Source organism: Aethalodelphis obliquidens, unplaced genomic scaffold (assembly GCF_003676395.1).
Source record: "Aethalodelphis obliquidens isolate GAN/ISIS:26980383/991018 unplaced genomic scaffold, ASM367639v1 scaffold20, whole genome shotgun sequence".
NCBI lineage: Eukaryota > Metazoa > Chordata > Mammalia > Artiodactyla > Delphinidae > Aethalodelphis > Aethalodelphis obliquidens.
Window position 1 is genome coordinate 22,791,051 of NW_020837964.1, and position 20,940 is coordinate 22,811,990.

Genomic DNA, 20,940 nt, shown 5'->3' on the forward strand with positions numbered 1-20,940 from the left:
ACCTTGCAGTTGAGTCACTTCTATATCCTGAATCACAGAAACAGAGTAAATGATTACTGCTTTGAACTAGTAAATTTGGGGTGATTTTTTTTTTTTTAATGCAGATTTTGATTCAGTAGTTCTGGGGTGGAACCTGGGATTCTGCATTTCTTCTTTTTTGTAATTTTAATATTATTTACTTATTTATTGGCTGTGTTGGGTCTTTGTTGCTGTGCACGAGCTTTCTCTAGTTGCAGCGAGCGGGGCTACTCTTTGTTGCAGTGTGCAGGCTTCTCATTGTGGTGGCTTCTCTTGTTGCAGAGCATGGGCTCTAGGCGCGTGGGCTTCAGTAGTTGTGGCACACGGTCTCAGTAGTTGTGGCCTGTGGGCTCTAGAGTGCAGGCTCGGTAGTTGTGGTGCACAAGCTTAGTTGCTCTGCAGCATATGGGATCTTCCCAGGCCAGGACTCAAACCCGTGTCCCCAGCATAAGCAGGTGGATTCTTAACCACTGTACCACCAGGAAGTCCCTGGGTTGATTTTTAAATACAAAATAGATGACTTGAACATTAGGTGACCTTTTTTTAAATTCTACAACTTCCTAATATATGGTCTTAAATCTCTTATGAATACAATAGGCTGATGAAAATAATAGTATTTGTTGATACTCTCAGATTGGGGCAAGAGAATGTTTCATTCTAAATATTTTCACATCCTGCCAAAACAGCCATCGTGGTGGACATATATCAAACCATAGAATTATTTTATGTCACATAGAACAGTAAAACAAAATAAAGCGAAGATAAGCCTAACTAATCCTACTTACTCAGTTGCTCAGTTTTCAAGTCACGCAATTGAGATTTTATAGAAGCATCTATAATTATGTGTTTAACGTTGGTTAACTTGCTGCTACTGTTTCCACCTTTAGATGCATTTGGAAACATTCACATTCTTTGTAAGAGAAAAAATCAAATGGAAATCTAAACTAAAATATGCTAAAGCACATCAGTAATTTTGTAATCCTCAAGTACGGTAACAAGGCTGAAGTACATTAAAAAATAAAAAGCCACACTCTGGGGTATTCGCCACACTGCTACTGGTGGCACTGGCTCTCAAGGCCAGTTTGCTTGCAAGGTGGCAGCAGCAGGCGGCGGCCCGTCCTCCGCCCCGTTGTTGGTCCTGCATAGCTCTGAATGACCCAGGTGTCACATCTTCTCGCTGTCCTGAAGGTTGTAGGGAGCTACGCAGTGAGAGAGTTCGTGAAAACCTTCTGACAGCTGAGAGCACTTCCCGTGCCAAGAACCCTTTTCTTTTTTGTTTTCGAAGCACATTGTCCAAGGGGTGTCTGCGGAGCCAGGTGCAGGTGGAGGGAACTCCCAGGGCCGGACTCCGCAGTGCCCTCTGCCACAGGCCCCGCCTCCACCACCTCAGTGCCCATGGCCTCTGGAACCCCCTTGGTAATGTGGGACACAGTTAATGGTGAAGCTCCACTGGGAAGAAACTCCCAGAGCTGTCATGCCTTTGAGCTGTGAGGTTTTCCCAGAGCACAGAGTGTCTCATTTCTGATTTCTGCCCTGAAATTCTTTCAGAGTGTGTTGAAGGTCAGTGACTACAGAGGCTAGTGACTTCATTCTTGTAGAACCAGATGCATTTATAAGGAGTCAGGCAACAGCAAGAGAAAAGTCTGTGGGCCAAGTGCTCTCCTGCCTCCCTGAACTTATTCCTTCAGGACAGAAGCTGTGTGACTGACAGGGTCTCGGTGCTCTGGCTGGGTGTCAGGCCTGAGCCTCTGAGGTGGGAGAGCCGAGTTCAGGACATTGGTTCACCAGAGATATCCCAGCCCCATGTAATATCAAACAGCCAAAGCCCTCCTAGAGATCTACATCCCAAGGCTAAGACCCAGCTCCACTCAGAGACCAGCAAGCTACAGTGCTGGCCACCCTATGACAAACAACTAGCAAGACAGGAACACAACCCCACCCATTAGCAGAGAGGCTGCCTAAAGTCATAATAAGGCCACAGACACCACAAAACACACCACCGGATGTGGTCCTGCCCACCAGAAAGACAAGATCCAGCCTCATCCACCAGAAAACAGGCACCAGTCCCCTCCACCAGGAAGCCTACACAAGCCACTGAACCAGCCTCACCCACTGGGGGCAGACACTAAAAACAACAATGAACCTGCAGCCTGCAAAAAGGAGACCTCAAACACAGTAAGGTAAGCAAAATGAGAAGACAGAGAAATACGCAGGAGATGAAGGAGCAAGATAAAAACCCACCAGACCAAACAAATGAAGAGGAAACAGGCAGTCTACCTGAAAGAGAATTCAGAGTAATGACAGTAAAGATGATCCAAAATCTTGGAAATAGAATGGAGAAAGTACAAGAAACGTTTAACAAGGACCTAGAAGAACTAAAGAGCAAACAAACAATGATAAACAACACAATAAATGAAATGAAAAATTCGCTAGAAGGAATCAATAACTGAATAACTGAGGTAGAAGAATGGATAAGTGACCTGGAAGATAAAATAGTGGAAATAACTACCACAGAGAAGAATAAAGAAAAAAGAATGAAAAGAATTGAGGACAGTCTCAGAGACCTCTGAGACAACATTAAAAGTACCAACATTCGAATTATAGGGGTCGCAGAAGGAGAAGAGAAAAAGGGACTGAGAAAATATTTGAAGAGATTATAGTTGAAAACTTCCCTAATATGAGAAAGGAAATAGACAATCAAGTCCAGGAAATACAGAGAGTCCCATACAGGGTAAATCCAAGGAGAAACATACCAAGACACATATTAATCAAACTATCAAAAGTTAAATACAAAGAAAAAGTATTAAAAGCAGCAAGGGAAGAACAACAAATAATATACAAGGGAATCCCCATATGGTTAACAGCTGATCTTTCAGCAGAAACTCCGCAAGCCAGAAGGGAGTGGCAGGACATATTTAAAGTGGTAAAAGGGAAGAAGCTACAACCAAGATTACTCTACCCAGCAAGGATCTCATTCAGATTCCACAGAGAAATTAAAACCTTTACAGACAAGCAAAACTAAGAGAATTCAGCACCACGAAACCAGCTTTACAACAAATGCTAAAGAAACTTCTCTAGGCAGGAAAACCAAGAGAAGGAAAAGACCTACAATAACAAACCCAAAACAATTAACAAAATGGTGATAGGAACATACATATCGATAATTACCTTAAATGTAAATGGATTAAATGCTCCAACCAAGATATAGACTGGCTGAATGGATACAAAAACAATATCTGTATATATGCTGTCTACAAGAGACCCACTTCAGACCTAGGGACACATACACACTGAAAGTGAGAGGTTGGAAAAAGATACTCCATGCAAATGCGTATCGAAAGCTGGAGTAGCAATTCTCATAACAGACAAAACAGACTTTAAAATAAAGACTACTATAAGAGACAAATAAGGACACTACATAATGATGAAGGGATCAATCCAAGAAGAAAATATAACAATTGTAAATATTTATGCACCCTACATAGGAGCACCTCAGTACATAAGGCAAATGCTAACAGCCATAAAAGGGGAAATCGCCAGTAACACAATCATAGTAGGGAACTTTAACACCCCATTTTCACCAATGGACACATCATCCAAAATGAAAATAAATAAGGAAATACAACCTTTAAATAACACATTAAACAAGGTGGACTTAATTGATATTTATGGGGCATTCCATCCAAAAACAACAGAAAACAGTTTCTTCTCAAGTGCGCGTGGAACATTCTCCAGGATAGATCATATCTTGGGTCACAAATCAAGCCTTGGTAAATTTAAGAAAACTGAAATCGCATCAAGTATCTTTTCCGACCACAATGCTCTGAGACTAGATATCAATTACAAGAAAAAATCTGTAAAAAATACAAACACATGGAGGCTAAACAATACACTACTTAATAACCAAGAGATCACTGAAGAAATCAAAGAGGAAATCAAAAAATACCTAGAAACAAGTGACAATGAAAACACGACAACCCAAAACCTGTGGGATGCAGCGAAAGCAGTTGTAAGAGGGAAGTTTATAGCAGTACAATCCTACCTCAAGAAACAAGAAACATCTCAAATAAACAACCTAACCTTATACCTAAAGCAGTTAGAGAAAGAAGAACAAAAAAATCCCCAAAGGTAGCAAAAGGAAAGAAATCATAAAGATCGTATCAGAAATAAATGAAAAAGAAATGAAGGAAACAATAGCAAAGATCAGTGAAAGTAAAAGCTGGTTCTTTGAGAAGATAAACAAAATTGATAAACCATTAGCCAGACTCATCAAGAAAAAAAAGGGAGAAGACTCAAATCAATAGAATTAGAAAAGAAAAAGGAGAGGTAACAACTGACACTGCAGAAATACAAAGGATCGTGAGAGATTACTACAAGCAACTATATGCCAATAAAATGGACAACATGGAAGAAATGGACAGAATCTTAGAAGAGCACAACCTTTGGTGACTGAACCAGAACGAAATAGAAAATATAAACAGACCAATCATAAGCACTGAAATTGAAACTGTGCTTAAAAATCTTCCAACAAACAAAAGCCCAGGACCAGATTGCTTCACAGGCGAATTCTATCAAACATTTAGAGAAGAGCTAACACCTGTCCTTCTCAAACTCTTCCAAAATATAGCAGAGGAAGGAACACGCCCAAATTCATTCTGTGAGGCCACCATCACCCTGATAGGAAAACCAGATAAAGATATCACAAAAAAAGAAAATTACAGGCCAATATCACTGATGAACATAGATGCAAAAATCCTCAACAAAATACTAGCAAACAGAATCCAACAGCACATTAAAAGGATCATACACCATGATCAAGTGGGGTTTATCCCAGCAATGCAAAGATTCTTCAGTATATGCAAATCAATCAATGTGATAAACCGTATTAACAAATTGAAGGAGAAAAACCATGTGATCATCTCAATAGATGCAGAAAAAGCTTTTGACAAAATTCAACACCCATTTATGATAAAAACCCTCCAGGAAGTAAGCAGAGAGGGAACTTACCTCAACATAATAAAGGCCATATATGACAAACCCACAGCCAACATCATTCTCAGTGGTGAAAAACTGAAACCATTTCCACTAAGATCGGGAATGAGACAAGGTTGCCTACTCTCACCACTGTTATTCAACATAGTTTTGGAAGTTTTAGCCAGAGCAATCAGAAGAAAAAGAAATGAATCCAAATTGGAAAAGAAGTAAAACTGTCACTGTTTCCAGATGACATGATACTATGCATAGAGAATCCTAAAGATGCTACCCGAAAACTACTAGAGCTAATCAATGAATTTGGTAAAGTAGCAGGATACAAAATTAATGCATAGAAATCTGTTTCATTCCTATACACTAATGATAAAAAATCTGAAGGAGAAATTAAGGAAACATTCCCATTTACCATTGCAACAAAGAATAAAATACCTAGGAATAAACCTACCTAAGGAGGTAAAAGACCTGTACTCAGAAAGGTGTAAGTCACTGATGAAAGAAATTAAAGATGATACAAACAGATGGAGAGATATACCATGTTCTTGGATTGGAAGAATCAATACTGTGAAAATGACTATACTACCCAAAGCAATTACAGATTAAGTGCAATCCCTATCAAACTACCAAGGCATTTTAAACAGAACTAGAACAAAAAATTGCACAATTTGTATGGAAACACAAAAGACCCTGAATAGCCAAAGCAATGTTGAGAAAGAAAAACAGAGCTGGAGCAATCAGGCTCCCTGACTTCAGACTATACTACAAAGCTACAATAATCAAGACAGTATGGTACTGGCACAAAAACAGAAATATAGATCAATGGAACAGAATAAAAAGCCCAGAGATAAACCCATGCACATGTGGTCACCTTGTCTTTGATAAAGGAGGCAAGAATATACAATGGAGAAAAGACAGCCTCTTCAATAAGTGGTGCTCGGAAACTTGGACAGCTTCATGTAAAAGAATGAAATTAGAACACTCCCTAACACCAAACACAAAAATAAACTCAAAATGGATTAAAGACCTAAATGTAAGGCCAGACACTATAAAACTCTTAGAGGAAAACATAGGCAGAACACTCTATGAGATAAATCACATCAAGATCCTTTTTGACCCACCTCCTAGAGAAATGGAAATAAAAACAAACATAAACAAATGGGACCTAATGAACCTTAAAAGCTTTTGCACAGCAAAGGAAACCATAAACATGATGAAAAGACTACCTTCAGAATGGGAGAAAATATTTGCAAATGAAGCAACTGAGAAAGGATTAATCTCCAAAATTTACAAGCAGCTCCTGCAGCTCTATATCAAAAAAACAAACAACCCAATCCAAAAATGGGCAGAAGGCCTAAATAGACATTTCTCCAAAGAAGATATACAGATTGCCGACAAACACATGAAAAGGATGCTCAACATCAATAATCATTAGAGAAATGCAAATCAAAACTACAATGAGGTATCACCTCACGCCAGTCAGAATAGCCATCATCAAAAAATCTATAAACAGTAAATGCTGGAGAGGGTGTGGAGAAAAGAGTACCCTCTTGCACTGTTGGTGGGAATGTAAATTGGTACAGCCACTGTGGAGAACAGTATGGAGGTTTCTTAAAAAAATAAAAATAGAACTACCATATGACTCAGCAATCCCACTACTGGGCATATACCCTGAGAAAACCATAATTCAAAAAGAGTCATGTACCACAGTGTTCATTGCAGCTCAGTTTCCAATAGCTAGGATATGGAAGCAACCTAAGTGTCCATCGACAGTTGAATGGATAAAGAAGATGTGGCACATACATACAGTGGAATATTACTCAGCCAGAGTTTACTCAGAAATGAAATTGAGTTATTTGTAGTGAGGTGGATGGACCTAGAGAGTGTCCTACAGAGTCAATTAAGTCAGAAAGAAAAACAAACACCGTATGCTAACACATATATATGGACTCTAAAAAACAACAAAAAAAGTGGTTCTGAAGAACCTAGGGGCAGGACAGGAATAAAGACGCAGACATAGAGAATGGACTTGAGGACACAGGGACGGGGAAGGGTAAGCTGGGACGAAGTGAGGGAGTGGAATGGACCTACATATACTTCCAAATGTAAAATAGCTAGCTAGTGGGAAGCAGCCACGTAGCACAGGGAGATAAGCTTGGTGCTTTGTGACCACCTAGAGGGGTGGGATAGGGAGAGTGGGAGTGAGATGCAAGAGGGAGGAGATATGGGGGTATATGTATATCTATAGCTGATTCACTCTGTTATACAGCAGAAACTAACACACCTTTGTAAAGCAATTATACTCCAATAAAGATGTTAAAAAAAATGCCACAGATTCGTTGCTGGACCTCTCATCAGAGGGTTGTGTGTTTCTCTGTCCTTTGAATTTTGAGTTGGTGATATGACATGTATTTGCCAATGTAGCAGTAGTAAATATGATTTAGGGAGAAGTTAGAAATTGTTCTTCATTGGAGCTTGCCCACTCTTGATGCTGGGAACCCTTCGAAGACCATATGAAGGAAGTCTGTTTAGCTTCCTGCTGGATGATAAACCACATGGAGAAAGACCCCATCCATCTTAGCCCCACCAGCAGTCCCAGCTGAAGCCCCATATGTTTAAGCACAGCCATCCCAGACCAGATGAGCTGGGCCAGAGTGGAAAAATTGCCCAGCCAATTCACAGAATTTTGGATAAATAATTAATGTTCATCATGTTAATCCATTATGTGTGGGGTGGTTTGTTATGTAAAAATCTGATGTATACAAATAGAAAGTGTTTTTAGTATATAAATCACATGAAAATATATGTTTCCTATGCACCTTGCCAACTTTCCTGTCCTGAAGTATAACATTGCCAGGGAAAGTCTGTTTCCTTTTCAATGTTCATTGCTGGAAATCACTTCCCTGCTGTAATTACAGGCATGATGGAAGTGCTTGATTCTCAGCTGAGTGAAGCTGCTGAACCTAAATTCACTTGACCAGCTGGGTCAGTGAAAATAAATGGCTTTATTTGACCAGACTTGGCTTGGCTCCCTTAATAGGATCATTTTATATCCCTGGTTCAAGGACACAATTTTGCTGGGCAGGGGCACATTGCTGATAAACATGCCACAAAGAAATAGTTGGCTTGTACAGCAGATGCAATTTTTTTCCATGCAAGAGGTTCCCAAAAGTTTTCTTCTTCTGGGTTGGCCTGAAGGTCAAACCTCAGGAAAGGTTAAAATAACGGATTGGCTAAGTTTGAGTGGGAAGGAAACTGCTTAAATTCTACTTTTCGGAAGCAGCACATTTGGGGCAGGATACGTTATTCATAGTCACTGTGATCACTTGTATTCTGGGAGTGAAATTGCTTTCTCACATTCTTAAATTTTTGCAAAGGAAGGAAGACATATGTTTCATTTTGCCTGGTGTACTAGGGAAAACACCTCGTTTTTTATGTATTTTCAGGTTCAATCAGTAGGTCTACAGAATAATGTCAAAAATTCATGCACCTTCAAAGTTTCCAGGTGTCACATTTTATCCACCATGCCATAATAGATAATCTACAAGCACTGCCTTCACAATAACTATTATGTAGCTCACAGGCATGACACGGTTAACATCACACTTCAGGCTCAATAATCTGACAACTTTTCATTTAAAAATAATAAATGGCTCACAAGGTATATTTTCCCACACATGCTTTATTTCATAGCACTTCCATACTTCCAGTTTGTATTATTCTCTCTCTGACATTTTGCATGTCATATGGTGAGTTTCCTCAGGGAAAGTAAATCAGATTTCTGCCTGGAGTGCAAACTGACTAATAATAATCATCACCATAAAGGAGTCTGTTGTGTTTGGGACCAAAAGTGCTATCTGGTTGTTATGGCAACCCAGATTTGAAAAGTGATGCCTGGTTGTGAGGGGCAGGCACCAGCATCCCAAAACCAATTCTTCGTCCAAGCTTCTCCCAACAGAATAATTTCCAGTCATTCCTAAAATGGATGCAGAGTGACACATTGTCAGCTCATATGAACTACTCTCACTCAGTAAAGGTACCACATTTCCATCATAAAAGGTAACATTTTCCCTTTTCACTAGACTAATGTTGACAGAGAGAGGCTAAGTGCATGGTACTCATGAAGGCTGTATATCAGCAGTGCTAATTGATATTGCAGAGACTAGTGGATGAGTCTAGTAGGGTATCACTGCATCTTTAAAATATGTTCTTATCTCTGTCCATCTCTCAAGTGGAAATCATGACTCTCTTACCTGGACAATATCTGTCCATTATAAATAATCATATCAAATCTGGCATGGCATTACTTCAGTTATCCTCATCAAGGTATGTCAACCATTTATTTACATATCAGTCACTCCACTAGACCAAGAAGTCTACAAGCACAGGTTTTGATCCATCTCCTTTTCCCCAGGTTCTGGAGCATGTCATACACCTCAGAATTTTTTCTTATTCAATGAACTGAGTTGTGTAGGCATCTCCTGTGACAGTGCCATTAAATGCACTCTTGATATTCAAGGCACAGATGCACTAGAGTAGTTTAAGGAGACTACAGTACAGTTCCGAAAGTTTACCCCCTCTGAAATGCAGTTTTCTTGTATGGAAAATGAGAACTTAAAACGCTCTCTCTGGGTGTTGTTTGAAGAAGATATGAAATAGTGTCAGTAGACCACAACAATGTTGGTTTAATTCCCTGAGGATAAATTCTCAACATATAGTCACTGTTATTTGAGCTCTGACTCAGTGGAGCAAAGCTCAGACCATTTCTCTTGGAGTCCACGATGTTTCATCCTTATCTATTGAGACTGATTATTACTGGATTGTTAAATAATTGGCCCATGTAATTGACATCCAAAGGCAGATGTTAAACACAAAGTCTGTTGGAGCTACATATTACCCCCTATCTTTTCTATTAAAAATAACAATTTGCCTTAACATCCAGGATTAGTTTTAAAACATGAAAAAAAAATATTTTAAAAGAAAAGGTGGAAACTCTTGCTTTTGGTGACATTAAACAAGTGCCAATGTCATATGAGTCTTAGGTACAGAGTCAATGATGAGGTCATACAAAGAAATCTGAGAACAAGAACTCAGATCCATTGTTTATTAATAAATTAGAAGAATGTGTCTTTTTTCTCCTTTAATATTTAAACCTATTCCCTGTATTATAAATATTTTTAATTTTCTGTATATTACGATGTTTGACATCTCAACTGTTTGGCTGAGGAGAGACTATCCCTCCCTGGGCAAGCCAATTCTTAGAGCAAAGGACCCATTCTAGACCATGTCTTTGATACGCAGACTAACCGGTGCAGAGCCCTGCTCCTCCCATCTGGTGCACACACCCCAGGAGGCAATAGTCTTCTGCCTTAGTCATCCCAGAGCCAGGAACCCGGCAGCTAGAGACCACCTCTGTAGCCCAAAGCCTGCTGAGAGTATTCAAACTTAGCTAGTCCTAAACTGTTTACCTTCTCTTCTTTTACCTTTCCCACAGAAACCCCAGTAAAGGCTTTCATCTAAAGCTTTTTCCTCGGTGTTGTTTTCTGCTTCCTAAAGACACTCAGCTGTTTTCCCCTTGTGGCCCTGCATGGTGTGGTGTTGCCTCCTGTCTCTAGAACCTATGAGGATAATAAACTTTGTTCCTGAGCCTCTCCTCTTGTGGCCACACCTGAATGACCATCTCATAAAGGAATGCAGAGCATTCCCCCTTTCAGAGCACTTCACTGACTTCACGTTGTCCCTAAGATTAACGCCACAACCCAAGATTTATACCTACCTACCTTTGTCATAGCATCTTCCACACTCTACTTGAATTCATGATTATATTTCTGCCTCCAAACTTCAGTCCCTCTGCCTTGAACACAACCTCTCACCTCTGTCTGCATCAAAAAAATATTCATCTTTTTAGACTCAATTCATTTGCTATCTCTTTGGAGATTTCATCCTATTTATCACCCCCATCCTTCCACCTACCTTTAGAATCCATCCCCACCACCCCCCAAGCTGCACCTGTGCAAAATTCTAGTACATAGTAATCTACTATAATATTTTGATATATATCTATCCCTTATTATACAATAAGCTCCTTCAGGACAGAAACACCAGAGTTAGCAGAGTGCTTTGTACTATGTGGAAAATACTAAATACATTTTAAATTAATTTATATTCAGTTATTTTTATCATAGTGAAACTGTAGGTTACATGAAATTTGGAAATCATAATAAAAATTTTACTAATAAAATACTTCATCTCACACTCATTTTACCTGTAACATACTGTCTTCAGTCATTTTGTACTTCACAATTTTACATAATTAGAAATTTTGCATGCATACTATTTAACTCATGGTTTTTCATTTAATATTATAATTCAAACATTTCCCATGGTTTGTACGTACTTCATTATTTGTTTTTAATGCTTCTTACCCTATCTGATAAAAGTAACATGATTAATTCATACTTTTATTTTTGGAAAGTATATTCAGTGGCTACTTCTTTGCACAATCCTATTTTATTCTTTGGTTGATTTCCTTAGGATAAGTTCCAAGAAGCAGTATTACTAGTCTAATGGATCTGCATATTTTCATATGTCATAATATACATTGCCAGTTTTTCCAAAAGAGATTAAACCAATTTGCACGGATACTAACTACAAACATGGACCTCTTTCTCCTTATCCACGCTCACATTGGCTGCCATGACTATTTTTTTCTAATACAACTCCATAAATCCTGTTTAATTCCACTAAGTAGTAACTAATATGTTTTGTTCCCTTCAGATTCACAAGCATGCACTAGGTATATACAGTAGAGCAAGGCGTTGTGCTAAATTTTTGAGAAGGCAGAGGGGAATGAGACATTACTCCTGCCCTGTAGGAACTCTGATTCCAGAGATCAAAGACATAGCTCCACACAAAATCCTAATCCAGTTCAAAGATGCCCTGAGGGAGGCAGACAATACAGGAGGGTAGGGAGAAAGGTTCCACAAAGACATACTTGGAGCTATTGGACAAGTTTATTACTTAATGTAATCTCTATTTAAATTGTATGTCCAGGCCTTTCATGTATTCCTGTATCAAATATTTATGTTTTAGGACACCTTTGTCACCCCTCCTCCTTTCTGCCTCATTTACTTTTGTGCCTGGGTTATAGGCAAACTGTGCTGCTTTGCCCTCACTTCTTCCAAACTTAGTAACTCAGCTAGCAGCTCCCTGACCCCTCCCACTCAGGGATTTTAAGGTGGCTACCCTTTCTCAACAGCCCCCATCCCACCTACTCTCACCAGAAGGCTTTAGACAAAAAGAAATGCGTTATTCCTCACTGAGTGCTTATTTTTTTTTTATGGTGTCAAATTTTAGAAATAATTTCCTGAAATTTGGAGGGTGGTAAATCATATTATTAGCTGCCATTTATTAATCATTTATCATCTATGCCACTGTGTGCAGTCTAGTCAGCCACTATAGTATACATACACGGGCTGTGTAGGGGACACAGATGTTTTCTTTTAAGCTGTTAACTGTTATTCTGAGCAGATTATTAGACTGGCTCAACCACACAGTAGGACACAATCAGAAATCCCAAAGTCAAATGCTCCAGATATGAACCCTAGCACAGGGTGGTCCTGGACCCAATTTTGCCCTCTTGATTTTTTTTTTTTTTAATCCAATGTCTGTCTTCCTTTTAAAATTATTCAGTGCAATCCAGGTTGTTTCAGAATGCATAGAGCCCGATTGCCAAGAGGGAAACATTAATCACCAGGATCCTTATGTTTAGCTATGTTTTCTCCACCAATTTAAGCACTTAGCAACAAAACCCTAGCAGTTCAGGCGTTTCAGTAAAGTATCATTCTTGTAATCCAGGTTGCAGAGGAAAAAGGAATCAGCATGTTCTAATAAGCCCTGCAGAAACATACCTTTTCTAGTGTAACCCCCATGCTGTTTCTTTTGGCTCAGGCAAGCTCTAATAATACCTCCCCATTTCTTGATGCTGGCTCAGGGGCCACTGCATATGGTTCTTCAGACATGACAACTGCCAGTGCCTTCAAGACAACCACATCCCACCCCATTTGAAAACATATTGCTGACTTCCCACACCTGCAGTGTCTTGCAGCAGTAGAGAATTATCCACTCACAGCTGCATCTTGATATTAAAGTCTGCTTCATTTACTTGACCCTGGAGCCTTGTCCAAACAAGCTCACTTGAGCTTTCCCCAGATGGTGACCATTTACTTCTGCCTCATTCATTACTATTCCTTTAAATCATGGCCCTGAGCCAGCTGGCACACTGACATAGCTTTTTAATGGGAAGATTGCCCATCTTCATCCTTAATTTGGTAAATACAAAAAGTGGCCATAAAAACTGCAACACTGTCCATGTTGGTCTTTTTCTTCCCCTACATATGAGCCTGCCTTGTATATCTCTGATGTTTGTTTAAGTAATCAACTGAGTCAGTTGTGTTAGTAGGGAAAAAATGGCATCTGTGGACAGTAACAAAAATGATATACAGGTCTGGATGTTATATTAATTGGCTATTGATATAAAAGAGCTCCATCACAAACCACCCCACACTCCGTGGCCTATAGAAACACACATTTGCATTATACTCATTATTCTTCAGGTCAGTGATGTTTTGGCTTCTCTAGGATGGACTCAGCGGGGTAGCACTACTTCACACTGCAGGCTGGTTTTAGAAGTCTGCTCCTCGTGTATTTATTCTTGGGCCAGGTTGAAGGGGCAGTGGTTGCCCAATACATTCTCCTCTTATGGCAAGTCACTGGCATAGCCAATGCCAGGCCAAACTGTATAAGTGCATTTATGGCCTGTACTTGAGTCATGGCCACTGGTCAAAGTAAGTCATTTTCATATGTTTGAAATTAATGGGCCAGGGTAGTAAACCCTGCTTACTATAGAAGGAAATGGGGATTGAATATTTGTTGAATGATAATCCAAAGCAGCATAGTTTTATACAAATTAAAAAGCATAGAGTAATATTAGAAAATATTGTAACAATGGATTATGAATACTTTTATTATAGAAGATTATATACTTTTATTTCACAAGATTGAAAAATAATCCGCCATGCCTGTGGTAGACTAGTACTCAGCAATATTTTGAGTTTTCCTCTTTCTGCATACCTAGAAGGGCACTGGAAAGGGGCCTTGTGATGAAACCATAATCAGAGCTAGTTTGATCATTTCAAGGCTAAACCACTTAAGAGCCAGCGTGTGATAGTATTTTTATATCTAAAACAGTATGTATTCTCTCCTGATTTATCCTAGTGACCTTTAGGGGCAAAGCTTTAATAATACCTTGGACTCCACGTGCTCGTCTAGATCTTTTTTTTTTTTTTTTTTTTTTGTGGTACGCGGGCCTCTCCCGTTGCGGAGCACAGGCTCCGGACGCGCAGGCTCAGCGGCCATGGCTCACGGGCCTAGCCGCTCCACAGCATGTGGGATCTTCCCGGACCGGGGCACGAACCCGTGTCCTCTGCATCGGCAGGCGGACTCTCAACCACTGCGCCACCAGGGAAGCCCGCTCATCTAGATCTTTGACACACTCTCATCAAGAGGTAGAATCTGCTTCTCCTTCCCCTGTATTTGGACAGGCTTGAGACTCCTTTTTAACTGTAGAATGTGCACATATGACCCTGTTTGACTTGTAAGTCTGTTCACTGCTTGCTGGAATACTCAGCTGACTGCCTTGAGGCTACCATGCTATGAGGAAGCCCAAACCATAAAGATGCCTAAGAAGAAAAAGAAAAATGCTCAGTCAGGTCCAGCTACTCCAGCTTCTTTGCTCTTTCAGTTCCAACCGCAATCTGACTTCAACTGTATAAGAAAGTTGAGGCAAAACTTTCCGGTCAAGCTTTTTCCAAAATTCTCACTGACAGAAACCTTGAGAAATAACATGGTTGTCGTTATGTTAAGCCTCTAAGTTAGTTGTTACACCACTATTGTAACCTGAAAAGAGGTTTGCAAATGTTTCTGGCAAAATTATAAGTTACTTTGTTCAATCTGGGATGAAATTTTAAAAAAAATTCTCAGGAGCCATGTCAATTTTCATTCCCTTTGATCTATTATTGTCGTTTCCAAGATTCTAGCCTATGCTTTATTTGTGATATGTATATTTAAATTACTTTGAAATCATGAAGAGCAACTTTAAAGTACAAGAAGAGAGGATGCATTAAGCAAATTAAAGCACATCTTTTGAAAGATTTCTTGTATAAATTCTAATGATAGGAGTGAAGACTATGCAAGTACATGGGAAAATGCAAGAGGCACTGCATTAGTTGGAAAACACATGATATAAGATTGTATGTACATTTTAGCTGCAACTACAGGAAACTTGTCATAGGAACGTGAGGGAAAGTACAAATGGAATTGATTATATAATTGAGTTAATATATTGCCATTTAAGATTTAAAAATATTATCTAAACTTTCTAATATTTTATTGAAGCATATAATACCTGCTTCAACATACAAAATACAAAAAAAAGTTTTTTTAAATACAAAATATTTGGCCTGCACTTCTTATGCCTGCTTAAAGTATGAAGATTTTACTTATTAGAAGTGGAGTGAGAGACTAAAGTCTCGATCAGAATGTTTCTGCCACATTCTAGGCATGTCATAATCTTGGTTTTTTCTTTCTGTAAAATGGGGATAAACACAAAGAACGGTACAGATCAACTGAAATCAGGGAAGTAAAGTGTTTTTTATCTTGTAACGGTTATATAATTCTAAGAAACTATTTTGAAAACAAAGCAGATTATTAAGGATTATTTGTATTAAGATTTTTTTTTGCTTACATTTGAAGTTAATTTTTACCTGTGAAATACATTTCTTTCACTAAAAAGGGCTTCTTTCCCAAACCCTTAGAGTTAAATTTTTCTCCTGCAAAAATGTGCCAGTTTTGGTACCATGATACAAAGTTGTGTGAAGACTTAGAAACTGAAACTCTGAAAATGGTACAACTTGGGTGTTAGTCAGTTATCATATACTGCTTGTGCCAACAGCAAAGACATCTATTCTAACTTACTGTAACTGTGCAAATCCCAGAGCAACTTAAAACATGCTCCCATAGGATGTACGTGCTTATTAAGGCATAATAATTTGAGAAGTGATCACCATCTAATTTGCTTCCAGGGCCTCATTGTCATGATTTGACATGTAGTCTCTGCAACGGGAAAATGTGAATAAGATTATTTATCCTGTTTTACAAATGAGAAATCTGAGTGTCAGGAAAGATATTTGACTTTTTTAAAAAAATCTATTTATTTTTATTTATTTAGTTTTGGCTGTGTTGGGTCTTCATGGCTGCGTGCGGGCTTTCTCTAGTTGCCGTGAACAGGGGCTACTCTTCGTTGCAGCGCACGGGCTTCTCATTGCGGTGGCTTCTCGTGTTGCGGGACATGAGCTCTAGGCATGCGGGCTTCAGTAGTTGTGGCTCACAGGCCCTAGAACGCAGGCTTCAGTAGTTGTGGCACACGGGCTTAGTTGCTCTGCGGCATGTGGGATCTTCCTGGACCAGGGCTCGAACCTGTGTCCCCTGCATTGGCAGGCGGATTTGTAACCACTGCGCCACCAGGGAAGCCCTGACTTTCTTAACGCCACATGCATATCAGTTACTCAGTGTCCATTTGCCTTCACTCCAAGAATTCCAGCTTGCTGAACTTATCATGGAAAGAAAAATAATAGTATATCCAGTATTCTTATTTAAGTAACAAACACTTCAACCCCTCTATACTTACTTTGGATATTGATAGTCTCTCTCTCTCCAGCCTTGTATTTTATATATTTGCTGTTGCTTCCCACCCTGAATATTTCCATTATTAAAAGTGGAGGAGCGCAACAGGGAAGATACATGGGAACATATGTTTATGTATGATTGATTCACTTTGTTATAAAGCAGAAACTAACACACCATTGTAAAGCAATTATACCCCAATAAAGATGTTAAAAAAAAAAAAAAAAAAGTGGAGGAGGACTTCTATTTCCAGATCCAGGTGTATTAGTGTGTAGCAGAGCAGCACTTCCTTTGCACAACTAGAAACTGCTGGGTAAATCACACACACACACACACACACACACACACACACACAGACACTCACAGACATACACACAAATCTGTACTTTTAGGGATCAAAAGCCTGTAGAAGCGTGAGGGAAAAGAAACCAGGGAAACCCGCAGTTCTTCTGGCAAGTGTGGAGGACTGGATTACACATCTGAAAATGAAGAGCTTGAAGCACATGGTCACTGTTTCCCCCATGGTACATTTCCTGGGTTCTGGAGTAGCATGGTGGGGCTCGGGAGGTAACCTGAAGCATCTAAAAGGCAGAGTGAAACCTTGAGCAGTCTTACGATGCTTAGGAAACAAAGACCCATCCTGGGAGAGTACCCGCTCTAGAGCACACTACAGGTCTTATAGTTATTATGAAATCACTGCTTCAGCCAAGCAAGGTTTGAATTGTATTCATAACTTCATAAATGTATCCCTTGCATAAAATCTTTGTAATTACTATTCCTTATGTATTTATATTTTATAATAGGTTGTCATGTTTGGTGACAATAATCACACGTTTATTTCTTCATTGGACCCCAGATACCTGTAAAGGTATATGGTATATACTAGGTATTTCTCAATAATTTTGGATAAATAAGTAAAATTAAACTTTTTGTTTCTGATTGTGAATTAGCCAGGCTTATTTCACCTTTATACATTCTCTGTGTTCCCTGCCCCCCGCCATTTTTCCCTACTGACAATTTAAGAATTCTGGTTGTTTTGCTTTACTTTCATAAATATTTTTATATCTTACGGGTATTTCCTTTTAATCTGTTACAAATATATGTTTTCATGGGTGTCATTACTAGGGAAGACTCCCTTGTCTTTGTGATTGTATCAGTAACAGATGGTAGAACCATGGGCCTCATTTCTGCCAACCAATGGCTCTCAGTATCTCTCTGGGACACCCAAACTCCAAAAGAAAAATGAGCCCAGGTCATAAGTAGGGTCTGGAGAATGGGAAAAAACAAAAACAAAAAAACTGTTAAAGCACCTACTATGTGTAGTCATTTAAACACAGTATATATGATAACACTATCACAACAAATCTTTGTACTGTAACTCCCATTCCACCAATGAAGAAACTGAGTCTTAGAAAGTTTATTTTTCAAGGCCAAATAGTTAATAAGAAGCATAACAACTATTCAGATTCCCATCTGTCTCAGTAATAACTTTAAAAGGAATTTTCTGTAAGGGAAACACAACACATATTTAAAGATTTAAAAAAATATAGCTCTTGTGGGTCCTTCAAAATTATTAGAATAAAATGGTTTAGAAAAAGTCCTTTGTCTCCATTTCAGTTATCCTTAACGAAAGCCTCATATTTGACTCCCAAAGAGTTCTTACTGAGTCTTTTAATGTATATGCCTGTGTTATCTAGAGAAGACCCATGAAGAGCTGACCACAATATACCTGGTATCTAGACATCAACAACCCTGCAATATGTCTAATCAGTAAATGAACATTTTTGTTCATTTTCACAAGGAAAAGCATGTTGAACTTTAGATGAAAATTCTTGAAGGGACTAGGTCAACATATAGGGATCTTCATAATTTTAAACAAGCATATCATTTATATTGAAGAAATTCAACATACATTGCAATCAGGATTTATTTAAAAACCAGATCTTGCAGGGTATTTTATTTTAGCTTGCTATTTTACATGGAAAATGAAATAAAGCCCTGCTTTGTTTAACAAACATAGCTCTTCTCTTTATCATTTTCTAATGACCACTCAACTGTAAATAATGGAAATTATTACATTATGATTTCACCAAACTGCCTGTCAACAGCAGTAATTGTTGTTATAATTTAGATGGTAAATATATGTTCTGCAACTGCAGATACCAATTCATATCAACATCTGGACCCTTAGGCTCATTCACATATAGTCACCATTCTGAATGGAAATTCAGGAGGTCTGGGTGACCTCTGCTTCCCAGATATATAAAAAAGATTAGTAGAGGAGGGAAGTGGAATTGGAGGAAGAAAAGTTTTGTTGAGTATGTATTTTTGGCTAAGCAATATACCTGTTGCTTTCCATAATGTCTATTCTTAACATGAACTGTAAGAGGCAAGAATTAGGATTGTCCATGTTCAAATGCAAGAATGTACAAGCGTGTATGCAAACCACAGTCTGGGCTCCAATACCGTACTTCTGGGCTAGAAGTTTCTAAACCCATTAATTCACCCCAGCCACCTTCAGTTGCCCATGAGACTAGAAACAAACACTAAATGGGAGGAAATACTTCTATTTTACAGTATTGAAAACTTCTCATTTAGGAATTTTGGAAGTGAAATAAGCATCTTCGTGTCGTATTAAGTCCTGCTCATTTATCACACTTAAGGTCATATTTGAAAATTGCCATAACCTGAAACTACTTTACCTCTAAAGCTACTAAATCAAACCTTATGTTTCCTAGTCACAACTTTCTTCCTTCAAGTTTATATTTTCTGCTGCCTTGCTATTTGAAATGTAGCAGAATATCAGGTCACACCCAGAGGTCATAAATCAGAATCTGCATTTTAACAACATACTTGGGTAGTTCGTATGTATATTAAATTTGAGTAGCACTGTTTAGTGTTTCTATTATCACCATCTTAACCTCACTGAGATCTTCATGAAACTTTGATTTCATGGATGATTCAATATCTATTTTCTCTCATTCCTGCCCCTTGTCTGTCTGTTTTGCATCCAGCTTCAAGTCTAGGGCCTATTTTTATTACAAAAATAAACAATTAAACAAAACAACCGCAGGAAACTTGGCTCAACCATAGAACAAGTAAATCAAAATATCTGGAGGTAAGACTTAGACACTAGCATTTAAAAAAAAAAAGTCTCACCAGATAATTCTTCTGTGTACACACCTTTGGGAACCAAAGCACACCTTCCTCACTCTTTTTTGACTGTACAGTTGCATATGCCAGGCAGATCTCTAATCCTGTATCAATCCAGTTAGCCTTCTTTCCTACCTAATGTAAACATACTAACAAAGCTGAGCTGATAGATAAGATAGGAGGTAACTTTATTTTTATAATTTTTTACTTTACATTCTAAATTATCATTAACATATATGACTTTTCAATCCAAAAAAGAATAATATATATGTAAATTATTAATACATGCAATTATTATTTAATAATAATGGAAAATATTACATAATTTAATTATAAATTATTAAATTATGACCCTAATTATTAAGGTTATCCTAGGCCACAGAATTATGAATGATTTTGTCTTTACTGATTTCTCTGTCTCTCGCAATGAATGGATGTTACTTTATCATAAGGAAATTAAGCCTTTAAAATCATAATTCAGAAGATTTTGAAATACTGTTCACAGAAACTCTGGTTAATTATGAAGAATAAATAACGACATATTTGGTGACCTCAATCATTAAAAACAAAAAGCCCAGACAAACTGAAATTAGGAACTGAGAGGATGCCTTAAATGCTAAATGATTGTATTAAGGAGTTATAGGTAATATTTAATCTTTTAAAACCGTATTAGTTTTCTCTTGCTGTGTAACAAGTTACTACAAATTTAAAAACCTTCTAAAGCAACACCCATTAATCATCTTGCAGTTTCTGTAGGTCAAAAGTACCAGAACAGCTTACCTTGGTTTTCTGGCTCAGGGTCTCTCACAAGGCTGCAATCAAGGTGAGCTTGGTTGGCTGGGCACATTCCTTTTCAGAGTTTGGAGTCCTCTTCCAAGCAGAATTCAGTTCTATTGTAGGTCTTACTTAGGTCCTTATTTCCTTGTTGACTGTGATCCAGGGCCAGTCTGAGCTGCTTGAAGCCACTCTGAATTCCTTACTACATGACTCTCTCTCAGGCCCCCTCACAACATGGCCCCTTTTCAGAGTCAGCAAGAGCAT